This window comes from Saccopteryx bilineata, chromosome 2 (genome assembly GCF_036850765.1).
Source record: "Saccopteryx bilineata isolate mSacBil1 chromosome 2, mSacBil1_pri_phased_curated, whole genome shotgun sequence".
Taxonomy (NCBI): domain Eukaryota; kingdom Metazoa; phylum Chordata; class Mammalia; order Chiroptera; family Emballonuridae; genus Saccopteryx; species Saccopteryx bilineata.
Genome location: NC_089491.1, coordinates 279,221,094 through 279,247,687, shown reverse-complemented (window position 1 = coordinate 279,247,687; position 26,594 = coordinate 279,221,094). Strand labels below are relative to the sequence as shown.

The window sequence follows — 26,594 nt, the reverse complement described above, 5'->3', positions numbered from 1 at the left end:
GAGGTATAGCTGGAAGGAAGAAGAGGGTTCAAGGCCATTGGGTAATCTCCCCCGGGCTCCGAGGGGCTCCTCTGAGAAGGCTGTGACTCTGTCCCCCCGCCCCGCCCCCGTTTCCCCAGAGCTATCTGAGAAACCGAGGAGCTCTCTTAAGAGACTGGCAGGTTGATGGCTCTCACGAGATTACTCATGTCACTGATGCTTTCACTGAGCTTTTTTCTGGATTGGAGGATTGTGTGGGGAAGAAGCAAGGGGGGTAGCAGTTTTCTCCAGAGGCCGGAGCATAGACCATCGATTCTCCCTGGGAGGTGGGCAGCCTCACCGTCATCAGGAATGTGCTCGAATGTATGTCCTCAGGCCCCACCCCCACCCAGAGCGACTAAATTGGAAACTATGGGCCTTTGGCCCAGCAACCTGTATTTTAACAAGCCCTCCAGATGATCCTTCGTGCTTGGGTCTGGGTGTTGCGGGAAAGGGTGGCGAAGAACGTGAACTCTGGAGTCAGACTTTGTTTGCTGGCTTCCCAGCACTACCCTGGATGAGCTGTGTGCCTCTGGGCAAATTGCTTAACCTCTCTGTGCTTTAACTTACCTATGTGTCCATCATCTGGAGAGAATTATTGTTACCAACATCATCATCAAGCTGTTACAAGGATTCAACTTAGAATAGTACCTGGTACAATCGTTAGCCATCGTTATTATAAAACGTGCACTTGTGGGGAAGTGGGAGGGTCTTGCTCTCTCTGTCCCCCTTCCTTCTGTAAGAACCCTGTGACTCTGCGAGGTGGCCTTCTCTGAGGATCTGGGGCAGAGCAGAGCAGAGGTAGAGCCCCAGTGACACCGGTCATTTGTGCAGTCCTGGCGATAGCCTTGAATTATGGAAGCCTTAGTTCTCTCTGTTAGTGTTGGTAAGACCAGTCCCTGACCTGCAGGACAGAGAGACCTGATTCTCTGTTGCTTTTCTGGGGGAAAAACCCTAAGTGTCTACGGGAGCACAGGGTATTGTGAAAGTCGACCAAAATCTTCAGAGTAAAATAATCTAAAATGGACTTCAAATAATAAAAAAAAAAATTCTAGCTTCATTCGATGTTCTAAAATTGTACATTCGGGGAACGAGTCCAGACAGAACCAAATGGCTATTTGATGTTATATAACCTTCCTCCGAAGTTTTTTTTTTTTTTTTTTTTTTTTTTTTGGGGGGGGGGAGTGTCACTGTGGCAATGTTTAAGTGGATTGACGTCCCCAAAGTCGCTACAGACACACTCATCAGCACAGCCTCAGGACCGGGTTTCCAGTTAAGAGAGTTACTGGGGTGATCCCTCCTCCTCCCAGGCTTGAAACGTGCCCAAGATGAATTGCAGCTTGACTGAATTAAACTGTTGTCAGTAGAATGAAAAACACCAGATCAATTCGGCTTTCCACTTGGCAGCCCCACCAGCCAAGCTGGCTCGTGGGTACGGCTGTATGGCTCGATCATGCGAAAGTAGTTCCTGGCATGATCAGGAGAAAAAAAAAGTGATTTGTTGTGGGAGGGAATGGTGGGAATTGAAAAGAGCTAGTGCTCACGGGGTCCACGCCTTGCCTTAGCAGCCCAAGGGGGTGCCGGTGGGCTCCTGTCCTGTTCTCAGTGGGGTCACTAAATAAGGAGGGGACACAACCAGAGCTGGCGAGGTCAAGGTCTTGGGAGCGAATTTGGATCTTTGGACGCATGTGTGGAGGTCATCAATGACATGCCAGCCGTGTTCTGGAGAGACGAGCCTGAGATTCTAGCACCTCTGCTCTCTCTGGCTCCTGGGCCAGGCCTGAGACACTTCTGAGGCCACAGACACCAAATCCTGAAGCCCAGGCCTCGGCCCCACAGGTGGAGTGCAGGACCGTGCCGCCTTGCCCTGCGTGGGGACACGGTCGGCCGGTCGGCCATCCCGGGTTCTCTCATCTCGGTGGTGTGTTCCTCTCCTGGCCCGTGCCTCCCACCTCCCCACCTCCTCCTCTTGAACTTCCCCATGAATCAGCCTGTTGCTCTGACAACGGTAGGGAAGACCAGGTGGGGGATGGGGAGGTAGAGGACCGGGGAAGTGCGGCATCACTGTGAGGAAGCTGAGGAGGCTGGGGAAGGGGGATGGAGCTCAGCCAGCAAGAGCTGTTGGCCAGTGGCAGTGGTACAGCAGAGAACCACGTGGTGCCCTGCGCTTTGTGTGTGTGTGGGGGCTTCTCGCTCCTCCTCCAACCCCCTTTGAAAGCCTCTGGGACGTGGGAAATAGTGGATTTCTCTCTGGGGACAGAGCTGCTGTCCTGCCAAGAAGAAAGGGTTCTGATGGCAGCAGGTCGAAGCCCCCAGTCAGGGCAAAATTTATGATGGGGCTTCTCAGCCCAAAGGAAGTGAGGTGGGGAGCCCTGGGAGCTGTCTCCTCAAGGGGATGCCCTGGGTCCTTCTGCCACATGAGTCATGACGTGCAGTGGGCCGGTGGGAACAGCTGGGGATGCTGGGTGATCACACTGACCCGGGGACGGACCTGCTCTGGGAACCGGAACCGAGGGGACACCTGGGCAATGCCAGCAAGATGTGGTATAGGTCAACCACGGGTGGCACCCAGCAAAGGTCAAAGGTCTGACTTCGGGTCACATGGTTTCTCCCCAAGCTGAAGTGCCCAGAGGGGAGGGAGGGCCGGCTTGTGGCTTCCTGGGTCTTCTAGGAGCTCTAGGAGCGTGAGCCTGCAGGAGAAACAGAGAGGCCTCCCAGGAATGTGATGGTTCCCGTTCAGAACGCTGTCCCGACTCTGTCTTCATCCCTCATCTGGAAGGGATGAAGTTCTCCTGTAGTTCCGAAGTCAATTGTGAGCCGTTTGGGTTTGGAAGTGAGACGGGACCCTTGGAAAGCTTGCTCCAGTCTTCCCTCCGGTGCTGTGGATGTTTAATAAGACCCAGTCCTTCTCCAGCCCGGGCTCAGGGGTTGGCAGCCAGAGAACTCCACTGCGGCAGAATTGCTTTTTCTTTCTCTCTCCTTTTCTCTTTGCTATAGAAAGGAATAATTTTTTTTGAAGATTGCTTTGGCCGTGGCTGGGTGGCTCAGGGGATAAAGTATCGTCCTGGCTGCTGAGGTTGCAGGTTCGACCCCCGGTTAGGGCACGAACAAGAAGCAATCAACGAGTGCACAAATAAATGGAACAACTAAATGGAACAATGAGTTGATGCTTCTCTCTCACTCAAATCAATGGAAAAATTATTTTAAGATGGTTGCTTTTGTTTAGTTTCTGTGGCTCTCTCGAGCTAGCCTTTGGGCTGCAGGAGCACCTTTAGACAAAGGTGTCAACATCAAGGGCCAGCCTGCCTGCCCTTGTCCCCTTCACCGTGCTCTTTTAACTTTCCGAGCATGCAGCTGGAACCTCTGACTGCCCCGGGCAGACAGGCAGACTGGCCGCGCCTGAGCTTTGAGGTTGGCGTTAACCCTGGCGGAGGGATGCCGGAGCCCGGGTCCAGCTCCCTTGCCGCTGTCTGGTCACATTCTGGTCTGTGCCCCAGCCTGGCGATCTGTGTCATCCTCCTCCCGGTTGTCCTCTCTGCTGCAGCTGGCTGCGAGGGCTGTCCATCACCTGTTTTTCCTTCGGTTTCCAGGCAACCACTCGTTTGCTGGTCCCTTCCACCTCTCCTCAAGTCTTCACAGCCCCTGGCCAGGCTCCTCTGCTTGTCCCCGAAATGCGACATTTCCGAGGGCACCCTCCCTTGTCACGCTCTCTTCTCTGGCTAGTCTTCCCTACGCCTGTGACCTTAGTCACCACGTCTAGACTGCCGGCTCCCAAGCGTCGCTGCGACGCCCCAGCCGTGTCCAAACTTTCTTGTGCCATCTCTACTGCTGGCTCAGCAGTAGCTGCCCTAACCCATCCCAGGACAGGCTCACTATCCCCTGCTCCAACTAGACCTTCTTCTGGTCTTGCTTTTGATTGCTGGGTTACCGTCTATGCAGTCCCTCGGGTCAGAAACCTCGAAGTCATCCTCAACCACTTTCTCCCTTCCCCGCCTCCAGGTTCCATCACTCACACATCCTGATGGTTGCACTTTGGGGACCTGTTTTGAATCCTGCCCCTCATTTCCATGTTTCACTTTCACAGCTGCCATACTGGTCCAAACCCTCACCCTCCTTCACCTGTAAGACACAGTGTGGTACTATGTGAACAAGCACACGCTCAGCAGATAGGAGATGGAAGAATGCATGAACGGTGACACCTCTAGACACAGGCAGAAAGGAGGTACCCCCTCACCTCTCAGAAAGCATACTGAGCCTGGTGACCTTAGCATCTTAGCCAATATGTGTCCCCACTGTGTTTACGGTGCCACCTGGGGTCAACAGACCTCCTTCCCAGCCAGGCGTATAGAAGCTTAGCACGTGCAAGATGTACAGCCTAGAACACCTGGTCAGAGAAACGATGGTGTGACTGGTTCTAGTGTTTACGATCCTGGACTTTCCATCATCATCTTAGAGCGTACGTTTTCCACATGTAAGAGAGATTTGCTGTAAGGCAGAGCGCCGGTGACTCCGGCAGCAGCTGCATCCAACTTGAGTTTTCCGAGTCTCTTGCGGCTGTCACGTTCTCTTGTGCTTGAGTTACTCCCGTGGTGTTTGGTACAGGAACATGCTTGTAGCCCAGGAGCAGTGACCTGGGTGTGTCCTGGGCTGAACCATACAGGTGTGTGTGCACAAGAGCCCTGGATGGTGTTCCTACACCATGAAATCGCCCAACGAGGCATTTCTCAGAATGTCTCTGGGTTGTTAATCAGCAAATGACCGCACGATTGCACTGGGCGGTGGTTCTTCAACGTAAGGACGGGAAGAGGAACACAATTCCATAACACTGTCTCATCAACTCAGGCTATTCTTTTTTTTTTTTTTTTTTAGGCTATTCTTTGTACACCCCGTCCATTGGTCAGGCAAACTCCTACTCAGTCCTGAAAACCCATCTAAAAGATTGCCTCCTCTAAGAAGCCTTCCTTGGCTCCGCTCTGGGTGCCTGTCTCACTCTGTCCAGACCTTAGGCAGAGAAGTTGCCACTTTGCACGAGAACATTCACATGTCCGTTCATCCCCTAAGTCTCTGAGTGTTCTGAGGGACTGGACCTCTCTGCTGTATCTTTTTATGAAGTCACTGCATCTGGTCCAGGTGTGGCTCACAGTCTGTTGAATGACTGAACAGTAGCTACAAAGCCACAACCGGTACAACAGCTGACCTTGGGGTGGAAGCATTTCCTCTGTGCCGGGAACTCCGCTCCATGCTCCACAACCCTCATTTCTTCCCATCTCAGTTCTCAAGGAAAGTGAGCTCACTATCCCCATGTTACTTAAGGAAGACAGCAGAGAATCTGGTCAGAAACTAGACTTCATCTTTCTTCTGTCTGGGTAGAATGACCTTCAGAGGCTCCGACGTGTCATTCAGAGAATGTTTTTAAAAAGCTCTGACATCCTGGACCTCAGCCATTCTCGATCCGTCCTGACACCGTTGGAGGTGCTCCTGGACCGAGATTGGACGTGCTAGGCACAAGTTCAGTGTAACTCCCGAGGCAGCCCCCTGAAAAACGCGTGTCTGTTTCCTTCAACCAGTGCCGCTTTTAGCTTGTATCCGAACAAAAAGTTACAAAATGGCTTGTCTTTGAAGACACCCTTAGCTTGGATGCTTGGCAGAGGCACTGGCCTCACCCTGACCGGCACAAACCGGGCAGAGGTGCGACTGGAGGCTGTCTGTCCTGCTGCTCCCCAAGGGCCTTCCTCGTTTCCCCTGCGGCCTCTGTGCTGTCCCGCACCCCTGCTTTGGGTGTGCAATTTGAGGTGCAAAGATTGCTCGGGGAAATACTGGGCCAGTTCCCAAGAGAAGGCTCAGAAATTGTCTACCGGAGGGACAGAGTCTGTTTCCCACCGTGACATCATCTAGGTGACTAGAATGGCTCATCAGATGGCACATTTCTGGAGAAAACTCCTCGGTTTCGGCGTACGCCTTGCCCACATCCTCACAGTCAGGCTATAGAGGAAGTGGACTTGGCCCACTTCACAGAGGAAGACACCGAGGGCTGGAATGTGCTGTGAGTTGCTCATGGTCCCGCTGTGAGAGAGGCTGGCCTCACGTCAGAGCCCATGCTTGTCACCCGCGAGCTGGGCACTCACAATAGTGCCCGGGGCACGGTGTTGACTACCATCCAGCTCTCTAATCCAGTTTGTAGACGCACCACCCCATGTTCCCCAAGCGTGATCCAATGCTATTCCTGGCCTCGGCACCTGTACAGGGCGTGATGTCCTGTGTTACATACGAGGTGGGTGGGACGTGGGGTGTGGGGTGACTATCCTGGAAGTCATATTGACTCATGGCTCTGCAGGGTCGGAGATTCCTTTGGGCGTTTTCCCTGAGCAGGGCAGGGATGGGACCAGGGCCAGGAGACAATGGGTGACAGCTGGCGTTGGAGCGGGGACACTGGCTGACCTGCTAAGTGGGACATGTTCAAACCTGTCCCTGACCTTTCCCCAGACATCTGCTCTGCCTTATCTTGTTTCTGCTTCTGGTGTGAAGGCTCTAGGCCAGTTGAATGGTGAGTAATGACAAAGCTCCAGAGAGGTCCTTATTAAGCAGGATTGTATTTTATTTTTTATCTTGAAAACGGGGAGTGTGTGGGCAAGCAGAGGTAGCGGATGCCAAGTAAAAGCCTGGGTGGGCCTCTTCCCTCTCTCGCACACTCAGAAAAACCTTGGCGGAAACTGTAGTTTTACCAAGTTGGAGCAAGTTGAAAAATAGTTCTCTGGGCTCTAAAGTTTACCCACTAAAACCTGCCTAAATCCCTCGAGCTTCTTGCTAGTGGGGGGTTCTCCTTGGTCACCCCAGCCTCAGCGGGGAACGTATTCGTTTATACGTTTTCATGAAGAGAAGCTCTGTCTCCAGAGCCAAAAAGAGGTGCAGGTCGAAGCAATGACCTGGATGATTTCAGTGACAGCCCTGGACGTCGGCTGACTGGAGGAGTGTCTAGACCTAACTACCTTTGTCCTGGTTTCAATTTGTTGTGGATCGGGGTCCAGAAGTGCGGCTTGGCTCAGAATGGCGATGTAACGACTTGCTTGTTGAATCTGGCCTTGAATTGGTGCTTCTTTGGATTGTTTCCCTCCCTTTGGTCTGTCCCCCCCCCCCACCACCACCACTGTGGGAACCCGGAACTGGGCCGTGGTGGGCTTCCGGACGGATGGACGGACGGCTTTCCATGGCTGTCCGGCTGGGAGAGCGCATGATGGTACTGGGCTGAGATGTCTTGGTCCACCTTGACAGAACTTGGCTGGGGTCGCTCTAGCCCTGGGGCTTTTAGCTGGCACAGGAGAGTCTGGGCTTGGGCAGGGCCACGTGGCCACAAAATTTAAGTGGAAATAGCAATCAGCCCTTTAAGGCCAGCTGGGGAAATGCATGTGGGCCCACAGCCCAGATGCCTAAGGGAACTGGAAAAGGCGGGAGTGGAGCCAAGAGGCCTATTGACAACTGAAAACCCCGCCTCCCCTTGTCTGGCAGAGGCTGTGGGGGGTTTGGGGAGACACTGGGCCCCTTCTCAGGCCAGTGGAGAGCAGCAGAGGCCCATCACACAGAGGAATCTATTTCTAAAGCTGGTTTAGATATTTTTTTGCTCAACTGATAGGACTATTTATTTTTCTTAATTTTTATTTTTAAAGAGAAATGGCAGCCCTTTCATGAGGCCAAGTCTGTGTGTGCTTCTGGGATGGACCCATCAATGAGGACTTTCCTAAAATATATATAATTATATATGATTACCTCCCGATCGCTCAGATATTCATGAAGCTGGGCGCCTGGATCCCGTGGGAAGGCTGGAGCTGAAGGAGCACCAGGGGCACCCATCACAGGGGCTGCCAACTCAGTTTTGCATCGGGCCACTTGGGGACATGACAGAAATGCTGATGCCTGGGTCCTATTCCAGATCAATGAAAACAGGACAGGAGGGGCCTGCTTGGATGGGGGGGGAGGTGATCCAGCGCCTCCCCAGGCGTTCTGTTGTGTAGGCCATGTCAGGATGCATCAAACCATCTTTAACATGTGGAGAGACCGAAGCCTGGTGGTGGTGGTGGGGAGAATCAGTTTCTTGCTCAAACCATGTAGCTCATGATATTGTGCCAAGACCAGATTCTCATCCAGCCCCTGCATGCCACTACATCATGTGATGTTGCTTCTCTTCACGGTGGTTTTGCTATCAATGTAAAGCAAATTGGTGGCTGAGGTCCACTCCAGACTGATCAAATTAGATCGAGGGGTGTGGGGGTGACCCAGGGATTCCCATAAAGACACCACAGGCTGAGTACTTCTTGTTATGTAGCCAAGGCTGAGAAGGTTAGTTCTAGTAACAGAGAGATTACTCGTCAACGTAAAATGAAATTCTCGTTCCTCAAGATCTTGCATACTCACACCCAAACTTTTCAAAATTCAGGGAACACGATCCATGGACCAGTCGCTGGAAGAGATGCAGGTTAGTTTTGTTATTGACGATAGGATTAAATGATTTAATCTCATAAATGTTTATGGAGCAACTACTATACTCCATGCAAGGAACCTGTCACAGACACAACCTCTGGAGAGCTTTTTGTTGGGTTGTTTACTGTGGGTCAGAAAGGAGTCCAAGGTGGATGGGTGAGGCTGGGTCCTGGCAGAAAAGAGATGGTCCCATCACGTCAAACTGGGTGCCCGAGCAGGATTGAACCAAGGCACTGTCTGTCATGATGTGGGTGGGGTTTAGGGAAACCGCCAGGGAAGAGTGCAGTCTTCCAGGGCTGGGCTAGGAACCTGGGAGCCATCAGCCTTTCTGAGCCTGGGGGGAGGTCAGATAGGCTCTATTGGGAGCAGTGACCGCAAGAAGGATGCAGCCAGTCCTGCAGGGACCCTTTCTGTAGAAGGCGATTCTAGTTAAGTTCCTGTCTGATGCAGCCCAGGGTGCTCAGTGACACAGGAACTGGGAATGGGGGCGCGGAGATACAAGGGACTGAGCCTGTGTTTTGGGACCAGATAAGCAGGGGTGGGAGATGGCACAGAACCCCTGACGCTGGTGTGGAAAGCTGGTAATTGGATGGTTGAACAGCTCCTGTCTGAGTCTCTTGGGACTCAGCCCAGGGGGCTTACCAGGGCTGGAGCTCCCAGCAGCAGCCTAGAGAGTGTAAGGGCATCCTGCTCTCATTCATAGACTCACTTGTTCCATGAGATCAAGAAATCCTTAATGGCTACCCAGGGCCAGGCACTGTCCTAGGATATCAGAGGCTGCTTCTTGCCATGACAGGAGCAACGGAGAGGATCCAAGGGCCCACAGTAGACTCAGCTACTAAACATGACAAACATCTCCCCTAGAAACTGTCATAGCCTTGGTGATCCAGTCACTGCCTTGAACCCAGTTCTTGAAAAAAAATTTTTTTTAAATGAGAGTGTAATATAGAGACAGACTCCTGCATGCACCCAGACCAGAAGCTACCTGGTAACCCCCATCTGGGGCTGATGCTCTGCCCATCTGGGGCCATGCTCACAACCAAGCTATTTTTAGCTCCTGAGGCAGAGGCTCTATGGAGTCATCCTCAGCACCCAGGGTCAATGTGCTTGAATCAATTAAGCCATGGCTGTGGGAGGGGAAGAGAGAGAGAGAGAGAGAGAGAATAAAAGAGGGGGGGGGGGTGAGAGAAGCAGATGGCCACCTCTCCTGTGTGCCCTGATTGGGAATTGAACCTGGTTTGAACATTTTGAATAATGCTTTTAACTTGTTAAAACCCCAACAAAGGGAAGCCACCTTAGTGTGGACAAATGGCACAAAGGAAGAATAATTTGGCTTTGACACTAAATTAGCCACATAGAATCCTAATAATATTTTGGAAATTTCTCTTCTCATTGTTTTCTAGGTGCACAGATGTGAGTTGGGTATCGGGGCGGGGGCCAGGGGGAGGTGCTGCTGAAGAAATTTGGGAAGTGGCCTTTCCCATAGCCAGGGAGGGTTTCCAAAATAAGGGAGAGCTCTTCATTTATTCAAAACCATACTTATTTATTTATTTGGGGGTGGGCATGTCCACTGTGTGCAGGCACAGGGTGAGGTAGCAGGGATCCCAAGGTAACGACAGAATCCTTGTCCCCTAGGAGCCGGCTTTGTGAAGATTCTAGCGAGCACACAGAAAGGTAAATCGTTGGAGGTTGTGGGGTCATCCTCTAGAATCTCTTTGAAGTGGCTCAGTCTCCTCGCAGGGAAGGAGTCAGCGACCGGCCACCTTCTAGCCCGACACTCTGTGACCTCGTGTGTGCTTTTGTGCATTTGCACGTGTGGGCTGGACGATGCAGCCATCCTTCATAGAGGAGAGCCCTCTGCTGGGACGGCGAGGGAGGAAGGGGGCCAGATCATTTTTTTCCTAACTTTTTTCTGCTGCAGACGTACACAGTAACCCCGCATGGCCCAGGCTGGGGAGGAGGGAAAATTCATCAGGTCTGTACTGTCTGCTCTCTTTTGGGCTTCAGGATGAGTCTTAGAGTCCAGGGAAATGGATGAAACGTCACGACTCCTTGGAACCACCATTTTCCTGTGAGCCCCCCCCCCCAAACTCGTTTACAAGGGGAGCCTTGAATCAAGTGGACGATAGCACCTGGGTTTTGCTTTGCTAATATCCGGAACGGTGGCCAAAATCACTGAACATGAGACGTCAAAGCAGAGCCAAGGACTCACAGAAGCCTGAGAGGCTAACGCGTTCCCCTCTGCCTCCGTGACCACACACACACTTTCGGTCCTGACTTTTGGTGGGTGACCATTGTCTGAGATGACAGGGACCGCCGCTCTGGTGTTGGACATCTATGCAGAGTCATTCTGAGCGGGGTACCAGGTCTAGGCTCAGGGCAGGCCTGTTGTCCAATGCTGGCGTGAGGAGGAGACAGCAGTTCTGTGGGCATCAGATGGCCCAGGAGAGGGCTGTCCATTACTCAACCTCAAGGGTAAACTGGACACTGAGCTGGGTCCCAAAGGAGGAACAAGAGAGAGAAAGGGTCCAAGGCAGTGACATGTATTTAGGGATATTGCAGAGTTGCCTTTTGAAGAGATAGTTTGAAAGCCATTGCGAAGAAGGAAGGACCGATCCCTTTGTAACCTGGGGGTTTGGCGTTCTCCCATTTCCTCGCTGCACAAGGGGGTCTCATTGCCCTTCTGAAGAGATAGTTTGAGAGCCATTGCGAAGAAGGAAGGACAGATCCCTTTCTAACCTGGGGGTTTGGTGTCTCCCATTTCCTCGCTGCACAAGGGGGTTTCATTGCCCTTCCTGAGTGTACCAGGGCCACTGCGGGCTGTGACTGTGCCCTCATGGGCAAGTGGGGGAAGAACAGTGACTACTCCTTTATAGGACCATCCTGTAGCATCTCTAACTCACCGTCTCTAGCCTCTGCCTGCATTGGCTCCTAGATGTGTCCTCACCTCAGGGGATACCTATATTTAGGTTACTTACGTAAATAACAGAGAGCAGACGACCTTTTGCCCCGAGGTCAGAGTTCAGCTGCGCCTGATCATGCCACCCTGACCTCTAGAAAGAACCCTGCTTGTCGAAATCTGTGGTGTCTGTCAACTGACGTCGCCTCATCCTTGACCTTCGGCTCGCCTGAACCCGCAGTGACTGCCAAGGCCCATCCCTCAGCACGACCCCTCTGGCAAGAATTTTAAAAAATAATAAATAAATAAAATAAGAAGAAAGAAAGAAAAAAGACTCCCAACGTTCCAGATTCTGCGTCGGCTCCTTACAAGAGGCGTTTCATCTGAAGGCTTTTTGAAAATTAAGAAAACACAAGGGCAAAGAAGTGGTTTGAAGAGGAAATTTCAAGCAAATGATAGGATCAGCCACGCCGCACGCCTCGCTATGGGAGCCGTCGGGCGGTCTTGCAGAGGGCTCTGGAATCGTCCCCGGATTCTAACCAGAGCAGGTGAGACGGAGAGGGTCACAGGCCGCAGCTCCCTGCGCTGGGGCAGGGGTCCTCCAGCGAGCTCGGGCGGGTGCTCGTCCTCGTGCCCGGTCCTCTCGAGACTTTCCTGGGCCTGCTTTTTTTCTCGGTTCGCCCGATGCACTAGTTTATCCGCCTGGCGGCCAGAGACTGCCTTTCCACGTCCGGCTGCAAGCGCAGCAGCTTCATTGAAAAACAAACCTATTTTCCGTTCCCTCGTCCGTTCTGGTTATTTCTGTGTGGGTCCTTTGCAGTTGTGCGCGTGGTTCTCGCAATGTGTGGTGAACCGACTTGGACGTGACGCCCTTGGCGAGGGAGGGTCTGACCCTGCTGCCTGGGATGTCAGAGCTGCGGCGTGCGGTGTCAGCGAGACCCCAGCCCTAGCCTGCCGGGGACCCTTGGTTTGACCTTGGACAAGACGGTTCCCCTGTCTGGGCCTCGGGGTCCTTGTCTGTAACGTGAGAGAACCAGACCACACGGTCTCTGAGATTCCTTCCAGCTTCTGCCAGTCGTGCTCAATAATTTCACCAAAAGCGCTGTGTCTCCTCCACCAGTGAATCTGTGCGTGGCATGTATTAGATGCAAACTTGCCCAGCGAATGACGTCACAGGGTTTCCCTGGATGTTTCCTCTCCATGTCCACTGAACCTCTCAAGCCCCTCAATGCCCGCTGTCCCTCTGGGAGTGACTGATCCCCTCTGTGGAACTAGGAACCAGACCCCAGGGGGTGGAGTTGCTTCTTCCTAAAGCCCAGTTAGTCAAGACGGTCAGGCCCTGCGGACAACTAGGCCTGACCTGCGTCTGGTCAGTTTGCTGCCATGTCCAGTCTATTAAAATACCTCCGTGACCCAGCGCCCATGGGGAAGAGGTTATAAATACACCCCATTACAAATATATCCCATTAAAAATAGATATTAACCAGGGGAGCTCCAGACCGAGTTGTGCTTAGCAGATAGCCGAGGACAAAAACGTAGCCAGTCCTCCAGAGAGCAGGGATCAGACTTTCCTAAGTGATTCCTTGGGAATGTTACTGGGGTTCCCCATGCCTCTTGATGAGCTGTGAAACAGGGCAGCATGCTCAGAACAGGATTTGTTTTAGAAAGCCACTGGAGTTAGGACTTAGTGCATATATGTATATTATATACACTTATCATAAAAATCAGGCGATCAGGGGATGTGCAGATACTCCAGTACTTTCAGCCTTTTGCAGAGTGCTTTTCCACCTATGAAATAAAAGTTGGTTTTTACATCTCATTTGCATCATTGAACAACTTTCTTTGACTTGTTTGCTTTTCTGATGTTCTTGTTTAATAAAAGAAAACCCAAATGCTTCTTTTTTAATCGCTTCATATTCATTTTGAAATATCCCCTATTTTTTTTGTGAGCAATGTATATATATATATAATATATATATTTTTTCTCTATAGCACAGGACTTACTCTGAACCCCCATGAAGGGTTAGGGGTGACGGTGTTTCTGGGAGGACCTGACTGAGTTCGGAAAGAGGGAGTGACGTGCAGTCCTAAGACCCCTGCTCTTTAAAAGCTGCCATGGAGGAGGCCCAGGGGTACAACACAGGGACCCAAGGACCTGGGCTTCCACCTGAGCCCCATGTGTTCTAATGGGGGGACCTTGGGGAAATCAATGAACTTCCTTTTGGGGCCTCAGGTTTGTGTTAACAGTGAAATGAGGTAACGTGTGAGAACGCGCCCAGCACAGTGCCGAGAAGCTGGCGGGCCGGTTTGTCCCTTGTCCCGAGGCCTCTCTGCTTGGCTGCCCTCTGGCTGCATCCTCACGGGGTCCTCCCTCAGTGCACATGGCTCGACGGCCTCTCTGCGTGCCTCAGTCTCCCCTGTTTGTAAGGGCACCGGTCAGGTTGGCTTGGGGCTCACCCTAACAGTCTTATCCATATTTTAACCTCGTCTCTCTAAGAGCCTTTACTCCACTGTTACATCCTGAGGTCCTGGGGGTAGGGCTTCAACCTAGGAAGTTGGGGTGGGGGAGACAGTTAAGTCCACCCCCCCAGGACTTCCTGGGCTTGTGCTGGGGGCCCAAGACTGTGCAGCCACGGGGGCCCCTGCCGTGCAGCCCCCGTCTGGGACTCAGCGCTGAGGCCGGTCCTGCCTCCTCTTCCCCCCGTTCTCCTGGAGGAAGACTCATGCTCACACCTCCATCTGACATGTGGGTACCTCTCCTTGTCAGAGTCTTCACCTGTGGCGGCTCAGGCTCATCCACAGGGACACTGATGTCCCTGGGTTCTTGGGTGAGCCCCTGGGCATTTGGGGGGCAGTCTTAAGACCCTCCATAAAGTGGATTCACACTGAAAGCTGTGCTGTCCACCCACAGGTGAGTCATCCCAACGCCATGCACCCAGCCGGTGGTTTGGAACCCAAGAAAAGAAACAACCCAAGCCAGAGACGTCTTAGCCCCAAACTCTCTCCTTCTCTCTCCCCGTACGTCTCTCCCTCTGTCTCTGCCCGTCTCTCTTGGTCCATTTTACTCCTCATTTGCCAAGTCCCCTTTTCTCCTACTACCCTTCCCATCACTGTCCCATTTTGGGCTTAACTGGGGTATCTGGAGACAGCAGGTCTTTGACCTGGCAAAAGAGTAGTATTTGCCGAACACGCAGGTGTGCGAAGCCCTGGCCCTGTCTCTCCTCTGGGCACGCTCACTCTCTGTGGGATCCTTACCGAGAGTGTCAGCTGCTCATGAACGGGGACTGTGTTGTACCCGCCGCAGCCCTCTGTGGGTCCCAGCGCCTTGCGTATGTGAGTAGTCAGCCCTTTCTGAAGAAAGCAATGATGCTTTTAAGAAAAGCGTGACTTTCTATGTGGCCAAGGTCTACAGTTAGCTTTGAAGAAACTCAGTGACCTAAACTAGAGCTGGAACGTGCCACCAAACTTCATCTCCATCCGTGACCCCCCCCCCACTCTCATCATCTGCTCAGCCTCCCGGCCCCCTCCCTGTGCCCCAGGGCCTTTGCTCTGGCTGTCTCGTTGGTGGCAATCCTGTCCTCCTGATATCTACATGCTAACTCCCCCATTCCCTCACGTCTTTGCTCAAATGTCCACTTCTCAACAGAGCTTATGACAGTTCTACTTGAAACAGGAACCATGTCTCATCCTGGTGATTCTTCTGGCAACTTAGCCCTCCCCTCTTTCTTCTCCGTGCCCATGTTTGCTTTCCTGTGCCTTCTCTGGAACAGAAGCCGGGTGGAGGCGGGGCTCTGTCAGCCAGGTGCCTGCAGCTCCTGAGTACCCAGAGCCCCTCACGGTTGCTGGTCAGTCCCCGTCTGCTGATCTTGGCCGCAGTCCCTCTGTGCTGCCCTGAGCTGGTCTGCTGTTCTGGAGCTGGTCGCCACCTGGGTCAGCAGCCCACGTGAACTGACCGGTCAAGGCCTGCAGCTGAAGTTAGAGGCTGGGCCCAGCGCTGGCTTCAGGAGTCCTGGCTCCCAGTGAGACTTCTGTGTTTTTAGGGGGTCGCAGGTTGACAGGGTTGGAAGGGGTGGTCAGGGCAGCATGAATGGCTCCCGGGGCGGGTGGAGGCTGAGGGACCCCTGCCTGCCTCTCACGTGAATTCAGCCTGTCTGCAGAATGTCCCCGGTAGATGCCACTTTGCAAGGCTGCCACGCCCATCCAATGTACCCATCAGTGGCACAAGCCTCCTGTGGGCGTCTGATGGTTCAGTAGCTGAGGACACAGGGGCACTTGAGATGTCAGAGCCCCGCCTCTCTGTAGATGGGTCTGGACTCAGACTAGAGCACACAGGTGGGCAGGGGGGGGCCACCACAGGCAGGACGCCGGGCTCCTGGGGCCCCTCTCCCCCACCTTACTTAAGCCATGGATTTTCCGTCCGTTCAAAGGGAACAGTAAAGCCGGCCCGTCTCCCTCCCAACGACCCAGATCAAGTCCAGCGATGCATAGGAAGATGTTCCGAAAAGAATAGGGAGCTTTCCTGGGATCAGCAATGGTTTTTTATGTCAAATGATAATAAGTAAGGGTGAAATTGCTAAGCTGTTCTTGTAAATCCTGTCTGTTTAAAAACAAATGAAAAATGAATCCGAGCCTGCCACCCCCAGAAAGAACGAGTCTGTGCCGTCCAACCTCACATGCCGTCTGTCGGTCCGTGGCTCAGCCATTCTCTCCCACAGTGGCCGGCTCTTACGGGCCGTGCAGCTTGGCCAAGCGCCTTCAGTGGCTCGACCCCTCGCGCATCTGGGGACGGGGCCCCGGCCTGGCTGAAAGCGGCGTTCACGCTGCATGGTCTGTGTGATCATAGGGATGAAGTCTCTTCCCTCCAGAGCCTCATGAGCACCATGGAGAGAGAGAGGGAAGGTGAGTCCATGCCTTGGTTTGTTCTGGGCCTGGTTGGGGTCAGTAGAAAAAGAGGAAGAAAGCATATTTGTAGGACATCTCTTGTGCCAGGAGCCAGCCAGCCAGCTATCCATCCATCCATTCATTTTAGAGACGGAGGAGAGAGAGAAAGAAAGAGAGAAAGGGGGAAGGAGCAGGAAGCATCAACTCCCATATGTGCCTTGACCAGGCAGGCCCTGAGTTTCAAACTGGTGACCTCAGTGTTTCCAGGTTGATGCTTTATCCACTGCGCCACCACAGGTCAGGCTTATTCTTATTTTTATTTTTTGTATTTTTCTGAAGCTGGAAATGGGGAGAGACAGTCAGACAGACTCCCGCATGCGCCTGACCGGGATCCACCCGGCACGCCCACCAGGGACGACGCTCTGCCCACCAGGGGGCGATGCTCTACCCCTCCGGGGTGTCGTTCTGCCGGGACCAGAGCCACTCTAGCGCCTGGGGCAGAGGCCAAGGAGCCATACCCAGCGCCCGGGCCATCTTTGCTCCAACGGAGCCTTGGCTGCGGGACAGGAAGAGAGAGACAGAGAGGAAGGGGGGGTGGTGGAGAAGCAAATGGGCGCTTCTCCTATGTGCCCTGGTCGGGAATCGAACCCGGGTCCCCCCCACGCCAGGCCGACTCTCTACCACTGAGCCAACCAGCCAGGGCCTATTCTTATTTTTAACAAGGAGACCCGGAGGCTCAAAGGGGTTCATTTCAAAAGCCACACCCCTTCTGTGATCCTGTGTCCCCTTCCGCGGAGCAGTGTGTTCTGGGGCGACTCATTTAAACGTCTCCCGTCCTCTCCCCGAGCTACGAAAGTCAGTGGTGACTTTGTCCCTCACTGGGTGGTTGTCAGCATTGAATAAAATAATGTCTACAGAGCGGTCTAAACATCGGAAGGTGTCCCTTGTGAGTGAGAATCGCCAGGCTCATTTAGGAAGTGTTGCTTTCACCCTGTGACTCCTTCACTCAAGAACCTTCAGTGAGTCATTCTTCCCTGACTGGGCAGAAGTTCTGGCCTCCCAAGCTCCATCCCCTGTGCTTTCACGGTCCCTTCCCCCGCTAGCCTACTCTGTGCTCTTGCAGATGGCCTGTCTAAAGTGTCTACCCTGCCATCATCCCTCTGCCGTTCTGGCTCTCTCCCCACCTCCTCCAGGAAGCCCTCCCTCACAGCCTCAGCCACATGCCATGTGGCTTCCGTGTGCTGCCTGGCAGCTGGGGGCTCGAGTCCTCTGGTTGTTTCATAAGCTTGAGCATCCCTCTTCAGGGAGATGGCTGAGAGCTGAGACCGTGGCTCTCCCATCTCTGTGTGTTCACCCAGGACTCTGTGCAGAATGGAGGACCCACGCACTCAACATTCAGAAAACATCAACCAAAGGATGGCTACCGGGCGTCCGACCCATGCCTCTGCTCTCTAGTATGGTGGCAGGTCACGGAAAGGTCTGGCAGCCTCCTCCCCGAGCTCACGCCTGGTGGGAATCCCGACTCGTCTGCTCTGCCTGGCCAGATGGCCTTGCCTTGCTGGTCCAACTCAAGTCAGAACACTTTGTCCAAGGACACTGACCACAATCATCTTCCCTACCACGGCCACGTCTGGGCACTGGGTCATGCCTGGGCTTGTCTTCCAAGAACCTTGAGAAAGGAGTCTAGACCTTCCTCAAGCACGTAGTAGGTGCTCATTTCTTTTTTTTCATTTTTTTTTTTTTCATTTTTCTGAAGCTGGAAACAGGGAGAGACAGTCAGACAGACTCCCGCATGCGCCCGACCGGGATCCACCCGGCACGCCCACCAGGGGCGACGCTCTGCCCACCAGGGGGCGATGCTCTGCCCATCCTGGGCGTCGCCATGTTGCGACCAGAGCCACTCTAGCGCCTGAGGCAGAGGCCACAGAGCCATCCCCAGCGCCCGGGCCATCTTTGCTCCAATGGAGCCTTGGCTGCAGGAGGGGAAGAGAGAGACAGAGAGGAAAGCGTGGCGGAGGGGTGGAGAAGCAAATGGGCGCTTCTCCTGTGTACCCTGGCCAGGAATCGAACCCAGGTCCTGTGCACGCTAGGCCGACGCTCTACCACTGAGCCAACCGGCCAGGGCGGTGCTCATTTCTTTATACTGGGACTGGACATCCAGCTCAAAGAAGGGTCAGCCGACATTGGCAAGCCCAGCCTCCCAGACCCTCTTTACCATTCAGAAAAAAGGGACAGGTGCCCCCAGGGAGGAAGGTGTCCATCATTCCGGTTTTGAACCTGCCCCTGGTGCGTCCTCTCATCTCCTGGAGCCTCACCTTCCTGATGTGCAAATCATGGGTGACAACAACACAGAACTTACAGGCCATAGTGGGCGTGGCTGGGAGGGCCATCTCCAGTCCTGTCCCCAAGCCCGTGTTCAGGTCTCGGCTTCGATGACTGCTTCTTAGAGAGACCTTCCTTCCCCGTACCCGGAGGAGGTGCCGGTGTTGTCATGAGCCCCGGCGCCCTGGTCCCGTCCTGCCCAGAGCCTCCAGCGATCTGCAGTGAGTCGATGCGTACCTGTGCCTCGTCTGTCCCCTGCCAGACCGGGAGCCCCATGAGGGCAGGAAGGCGGGTCTTACCACGGTGCCCCTCATGCCTAGAACAATGCCTGGCACAGAGCAGGGTGGGGTTTAGGGAATCTGAGGCTTCTTTCTTTTTCCCCAGTAAACGGCGTGTGGTCAGTCTCAGTGGCAGGAACATGAAGCTCCCCCTCCCCCCCCATTTCTCAGACAGAGAAGGATTTTTACATCAAGAAGTGGTCCCTACCACAGAAACATTCCCTTCAGAAAAGAGAAAGAGCAGGGGGTGGGGAGGGACAAGTGTTGGGGACCTTCCCATGTGAAGCAGCCGATAGTCAACCACTTCCACGTGCTTGTGGGGTGTCCCCACCTCAGCAGCTGGACAGCTGGACACCGAAAATCTCCTGGCCAGGGGACAAGGCTGGGCTGTTCCCACCAGACAGCCTGGAGGGTTGCAGGGTGGGCATTTCTGGGGACAGCAGCCTGGTCTTGGCCACCCACGCCACTTCCTATGCCCACCCCGCCTCCCCAGGGCTCGGTGAGCACCAGACTGTGCCACGCCTGGGTGTGGCGTGGAAGCTATAAAAGCCATGGTCTTTCTCGTCCAATGCTTACGCGTGGGACGCGGGCACGAGTGTATGGCGGAGGGGGGAGGGATGTTCATTCAAAACTCTTTTCTTTTTTGAGAGAAGGAAAGTGGTGGGGAGAAGAGAAGAGAGAGATAGAAGGGGGTTGAGGGGGTGGGTGAGGTGGGAAAGGGCAGGGAGGGGAATGATGGAGCGGAGGGTTTTTTCTTTTTAAATCTGAGCGAGGTGTGAGGTGGTAGGCAGGGGCCCGTGAGAGGGTCACAGGGCAGACAAAGACTGACACCTGGCGCAGGCCCAGGGAGCCCAGGACTGAGGGCTCTGGGATGTGGGCGGAGGCACAGGGACTCTTCGAGGTGTCCTTCCATGTGGACATCAGCCGCCCCATGTGCAGTGTTGGGAAGTCACAACAGCAGAGCTGGGAGGGATGGGGGGACACTAGCGGTCTGATTAGATTTCTCCCTTATGTCTTATATGGGTCAGTGAGGGCTGAATGAACACCTGGGGCTCTTTAATTCAGGGGGGAGGAGGTCCCAAGAGAGAGGTGACTGACCATCAATTTGGGCAGGCAGGCAGGGTGGGGGGTTCGTGTGCATATTAAAGCAGATACAATGTTATTCATCTTCCAGGCTGGTGGAGCAGGGCTTGCCAATTACATTAGTGTTTTTTTTAATTTTTTTTGAAGAAACAGAACAATAACAACAAAGTAGCGTGTGAGGGTCTGCGGTGTTTCTGGAGTGATGTGTCTGGGGAGGTGGCTGGAATCTCCCAAATCGATAAGGTAATTGAGTTATTTCCGTCGAGTGTTTAAAGCTATTACTGTAAGTGAACGCGGGGCAGTTGGCTGTTTGCTGTGATCACTTTGGGCTCATTGGACATATTGATCTCTTCCAGGGCTTCTGGTGTTCTGGAAGCATCTGCAGAAGTCCCCCGTCTCCCGCCCCCATTCCGCACACCCCTCTCCTCCCCTCCTTCCTTCCTTCCTGAGGCTTCCTCTGAAAACGGCCTTTTCTCTGCTGGCTGGCCGGCATGCTCTCCACTCCACATTCTCACCATTTGTTCAAAGAGCAAAATGCAATTTTCTAAGAGTCTTTGCACTTCTGCGTGTGAGTGAACACACACACACACACACACACATGCACACACACACGGCCTCTGTGCTCAACAATGTGGTTTTCAATATAGAAAAGGAGCAAAGACAACAGGTCTACTATAGTCCCTGCAATATCCTAGGGCAGGGAGGCCATTGCCAGCCCAGCCAGAGACATTGTCCCCATTGAGGCCACTCTCTGGCTCTGGGCAGCTCACAATCCCAACCTTTGTGACCACCAAAGAATCGTGGCCTGTCCCCGTCCACCCTGCCGGCCCCCAAAGGTCACGCACGGTGATGTCACGGAAAGGCATGTGGTCAGAGAGCCCGTCCTCTGAAGCAGCTCTGGGGGGGACTGTTGACAACGGACACCCCCTCCTCCTCCCCTGCCTCCCATCAGCCCTGCCTGGCCCTGCTGGCCCTGGAGAATTTCTTCCGCTCAGAGGTGGGGCACTGGGGGTGACCCACTGAGAGGCTGTGGCGTTCTGTCATCTCTGCTCTCCCTGTGTGCCCACCGGATGGGAAATGGGGGGCACTGAGCAAGCTGGATCGAAGGCCCTGCCCCTGAACCTCAGTACCCATTAAACCAGGAGCCCTGGTGATGAGGGGTGGTCACGTGCATTGCACTTTTCTTGGGTGCCATACTGTCTTCTCTCTCTCTCTTTTTTTTTGACAGACATAGAGAGAGGGACAGACAGACAGGAAGGGAGATGAGAAGCATCAAGTCTTTGTTGCGGCACCTTAGTTGTTCATTGATTGCTTTCTCATATGTGCCTTGACCAGGGGGCTCCAGCAGAGTGAGTGACCCCTTGCTCAAGCTAGCGACCTTGGGCTTCAAGCCAGTGACCTTTAGGCTCAAGCCAGTGACCTTGGGCTCAAGCCAGCGACTATGGGGTCATGTCTATGATCACATGCTCAAGCTGGTGAGCCTGCGCTCAAGCCAGTGACTTTGGAGTTTCGAACCTGGATCCTCCGCATCCCAGTCCGATGCTCTATCCAGTGCACCACCGCCTGGTCAGGCTCTCTCCTCTTTTCTTCTTGGAATCAGCGCCCTTCGACGTAACTGTGCCCGCGGTTTCCCTGTGGCTCCCACCACCCAGCGATCCCTCTGCTGTCAGAAAGTCATCTTGGCCCCCGGGCGGGTCCCTGCCCTCCTTCCTGTCCTCTCCTCGGGCAGCCCCACTCTGCCTCCGTCCACACTCACGCCACCCACAGCCCTCATTGGCCCTGCAACATCTGAGCCCTATGGTCCCAGCCTTCTCAGGGCTGGGCCCTCACCTCAGACATCGCTCCCCTGACCCCTGGTGGCAACCTCCTGGTCTTCTGAGTTTCACCTGTGATGCTTCCTCTAACCCAGCCCCACCGTCTTCCTGTGACACCCTGTACCCCCGCCTCGCGTTCCAGGTGTGGCCAGGGCTGTGTTTGCGAGAGACCGCTGTCTGGAGGCTTGGCGGCTGCCTGGCAGAGACCAGAGGCCAGGAGAACACTTGGCATCGGTCATGACCGGTCCAGTGAGAGGGGTTGTGGACAGGGGTCTGGCTGGGATAGGGAGGGGCGTCAGACATGGACCTGAGTGTGACCCCAGGGTCAGACTCGGGAAGACTGGCGCCCGCCTGAGGCAGGTTTTGGGGAGTTTTGCCTATGGCAGGGGGGTCCTTCCCCAGAAGACCCTGTCACCCCTTTCCCCAACTCCGCTCTGACTGCGGCGTTCTTGGGGTTGTGCGGGAGGTGGAGGCTCCCAAAATAGAAAGCCTTATTATTATCGATGAACTTTCTTCCCACCTCCAGAATTTTCTGAAAGTCATAAGAGGAGGAAGGCCGAGCGTGTGCTGAGGGGTGTTCAGGGAGCAGAGATGTGTGGAGAGGTGAGGAGTGGAGAGGCGGGGTGTCGGAACAGGGGTGTGGGCGGGGGCGGGGCGTCAGTAGGGTGAGAAAGTACCAACGGAGCTGACACACAGGGACCTTCCCAGGAGGTGCAGGAGGGATGGCATCACCAGAGCCCCTCTGTGGCCATCACCCCAGCTGTGGAGGACACAGGTGGTGGGATTTGGGGACTTTGCACTTGTGCCTACCTCGGGGGCAGTGCTGCGTGGTTTTGCCTCCTCGACAGGTGTGCCGCAGTGCATGGCACGCTCTCCAAAATCCACCTGCAAGGCTGAGGAGGGGCCTGTGGGGACCAAAGGTCTAGACAGCACCGAAAGAAACAGACTCAAAGAAGAGAAGAAAAATTTCCATTTGTATTCTTCCTTTTTTTTTTTTCCAAATTGAATCAGTGAATCAGGTCCTCTCTACAAACCCGGCTCTGTCCCTGCAGCTCTGGCCCGGAGTCACTGAGCCTAATTTTGCTGCCTCTTTCTGATGACACAAAAACAGTCCGAGTCACTTTCCCTGCGTGTGTCTTCTCCTCTCTTCTCTCCTGAGTGACTTAACGCCCCCATCCTGGGAGCGTCCCCCTGTCCTCCCATCCATGTGGACTTCACCTTCACCAGAGCTGTGCGGGCAAAATGGGAACCCGGCTCTCCGTGTCATCAGCTTGGGCTGTGGACACATGTCCCCCCTGATGTTTCCGGTACCCACCTGGCATCGCACAGAGTTGCTGCGTTGTTATTGCTGATATTCCCTGTGCTGGACTTTACATCCCTGGGACTGCTTGGTCACTGTCCGTCTGTACTTCTCAACTCCATCACCTTTTTTCATCCAGCCCCACCCCCCACCCCCCGCCGCCCAACCCCTCGGACAACTGTCATGGACTGGAACTTTCTTCTACAGCTTTTTGCTTAACTATTTTCCCCCCCTGGTATTCCTGACTACCTGTTCCTCTGCCTGTTTTCAGAGCGGTGCCGTGTCTCACCTTAACCATAAGATCATCCATCTAGCATCTAATTCCAACGACTCGTTCCCAGACCGTCCCTGGACTCTTCCAGGCTGTATTCTTCTCAGTGACCCCTGTCCTTCCTCTCTAATGTGCTCGCTTACTTCCTGGGCCCTCTGGAAAACGGTCACTCCAGGATTACCGTTCCTTTCACTTCTGGGTCACCTCCCACTCTTCCTGGGGCCCCGCATCCTCCTTGCTCTCTGATATCTGTCTCGCTCAGCTGGAGCGTGGTGCTTCCAAATCACCGTTCCAGAGGCGTGCATCCAAGGTCAGATTTCTAGGTCATGGGGTGTCTCAGCCTCTCCCTTTCCTCGGCCCCTTGAATGGTTTGGCTAGAATTCCTGGTTTAAGGAGGTTTGTCCTCTGCATCGAACTCTACCATGTGGTTTTAGTGACGAGACACTCTGATGTGTGTCGCTTTATAGGTAACCAGTTTTATTTTTTCCTAAACTTTTAGGGTTTGTCTTCCTTCCTCCCTCCCTTCCTTCCTTCCTTCCTTCCTTCCTTCCTTCCTTCCTTCCTTCCTTCCTTCCTTCCTTCCTTCTTCCTTTTTTGTCCTTGGCATTTCTAACTTTCACTGGGCTATATGTGGTTGGTGGACCAAGTTTGTATTTTGTATCCAGGCATTGTCCTTCCTTCCTTCCTTCCTTCCTTCCTTCCTTCCTTCCTTCCTTCCTTCCTTCCTTCCTTCCTTCCTTCCTTCCCTTTGTCCTTTCCATTTTTCTCTGTACTTCCTTTCTAGAACACTCATTCTATCGACGGTACACTTACTGGCTGGATCCTCTACCTTGTGTGAACATTTTTTGTCTTCGTCTTTTTTCATCCCTGGTCTGGAGGGTTTCTTTGAAGCTGTCTTCTAGTTGTTCTATGGATGTTTCCCCTTTAGCAAGTGTGCCTTTAATTCCCAATAATACTGTCTTGCTCCCTGAATATTTTATTTTTCTAGCAACTGTTTTTTTGTTTGTTTGTTTGTTTTTGTTTTTTGTATTTTTCTGAAGCTGGAAACGGGGAGAGACAGTCAGACAGACTCCCGCATGCGCCCAACCGGGATCCACCTGGCACGCCCACCAGGGGCGACGCTCTGCCCACCAGGGGGCGATGCTCTGCCCCTCCGGGGCGTCGCTAGTGCCTGGGGCAGAGGCCAAGGAGCCATCCCCAACGCCCGGGCCATCTTTTCTCCAATGGAGCCTTGGCTGCGGGAGGGGAAGAGAGAGACAGAGGAAGGAGGGGGTGTGGAGAAGCAAATGGGCGCTTCTCCTATGTGCCCTGGCCGGGAATCGAACCCGGGTCCCCCGCACGCCAGGCTGACGCTCTACTGCTGAGCCAACCGGCCAGGGCCTGTTTTTGTTTTTAAAAAACCTACTATCTCTCCCAACTTCCCTGTGCACGCTCATTAGAATCACTTTAAACAATTCTGGTCTGTTTTGTTTTCTCCAGGGTTAGTGGTTTATTTATGCATCTGGTTTATTTATTTATTTATTTATTTATTTATTTATTTATTTATTTATTGTGATGCTGGGATTTTCTCGAATCCTGGGAAGCCCGCTCGTCATTTTCTGAGAGAAAGAGAAAGTGGGGATTTCTGAGAGCTGGCCCGAGCCTCCCCTGTGGCTGCACCGCCCATTGGCTTGCCGGGTCTCTATCCTGAATGGAAGATGGTTCAGGTCGTAGACAAAATGCCCGCCCTCGATGTTAGTCATTGTCATCGAGATGCAAACATAAAGGGATAAATAAATATAAAAGTCTGATGAGATTTGATGAGGAGTAACAAGGTTTTCTGAGGGAGGAGAAGCTGGGGGCAGGGAGAAACTGAATTTGGGTTGGAGCTTCTGGGGGGGCTTTTCTTTGGGGGTGACATGCAGACTGGATCTGGATACCTGGGTTGGGGGTTGCCCGGCAGAGTGGGTACCAGAGCCTTCCAAGCAGAGGGGATGTCGTGTTTAAAGCCTGCGGCGTGTTGTTGGCACTGGAAGGAGAGTCATGCATCTGTGACAGTGATCAAGGGCAAGAGAATGTGTGTTTGGGGTCAAGGAGCCATTGGAGGCTGGGGTCACAGGGACCATGTAGATCAAGGTACGGTCAGAAAGGTTCTTTCTCAGTGCAGGGATAAATCTTTGAAGGGCGTTGCCCTTGGGAGTAGTATGATTAAATGTACATTACAAACACATCCTGGCTGTTGAAGGCTGGTGGGCTGGAGGGTTGATGTGGCAGCAGGGAGGAAGCTAGGAGGTGTTGTGGTAGGTCAAGGAAGAGGAGACAGGAGACCGGGGTGGGGGTGTCGAGAGGAAGAGAGCCCACAGGATCACCAGGGGGTGAGGAACAAGGAACGAGCGGAAAGCGGTTTCATGGACGCCTCGGATCTCGGGCATGAGCACCGTGGCCAGTAGAGGTGCTGTTCAGAGGTGGGAGACACCTGGAAAGAAGGCATGCGTGTGTCTGAGACCCATCAGGTGTGAGACAGTCGTGTGTCAATGTCCAGCAGGCCCCTGAAGACTTGGATCTGGGGAGTGCTGTGCTGGGGAGGCTGAAGGAGCAAGCGTCCAGCCGGAGGGAGGACGGTCGGTTGTGTCACGTGCTGTCAGACAGTCTAAGAAATCACAACTGATGTATGCCTTCCAATCGGAAGCAAAGGATTCTTGGTGACCTTGGAAAGGAGTGGTCTTATGAGAGGGGCCACTGCGGGGGCCAGACCGTGAGGGTTAGGAGGTGAGTGGGAGGTGAGGGAGGGTAGGGGGAGGGTGGGGGCAGTGTTAGCACCTTCAAGAAGTGTTGATCGTGGCTCTGGCTGTTTGGCTCAGCGGTAGAGCGTTAGCCTGGCATGTGGAAGTCTCAGGGTTCGATTCTCGGCCAGGGCACACGGGAGAAGCGCCTATCTACTTCTTCAACCTTCCTCCTCTTCTTTCTCTCTATCTCCCCCCCAACCCCCACAGCCAAGGCTCTATTGAAACAAAGGTGTCCCAGGCGCTGAGGACGGCTCCATGGCCTCCACCTCAGCACTAGAATGGCTCCAGTTGCAATGGAGCAACACCCCAGATGGGCAGAGCATCACCCTCTGGTGGGCATGCTGGTGGATCCTGGTCAGGCATATGTGGGAGTCTGTCTGCCTCCTCACTTCTAACTTCGGAAAAATAGGGGGAAAAAAAAAGAGGTGTTGACTGTGAATGGGGAAGAAAGGGCAATGCATAGCCTAATACTGGGTTCTATGTCAAAATTA

At 53.7% G+C, this 26,594-nt stretch overlaps 1 protein-coding gene across 4 annotated transcripts in view; it reads left to right on the top strand.

The window, feature by feature from the left end:
- Positions 1-26,594, top strand: part of RXRG (retinoid X receptor gamma) — a 151,572-nt gene that overhangs the window by 69,336 nt on the left and 55,642 nt on the right. Inside the window, exon 1 of one of the 4 annotated variants that reach the window (XM_066261031.1) lies at positions 20,179-20,196. The exons of the other annotated variants lie outside the window; for them this stretch is intronic. The gene's annotated coding sequence lies outside the window, so the exon portion shown is untranslated. Of the gene's footprint in view, positions 1-20,178; positions 20,197-26,594 lie in introns of those variants that run through there. 4 annotated transcript variants of the gene reach the window in all.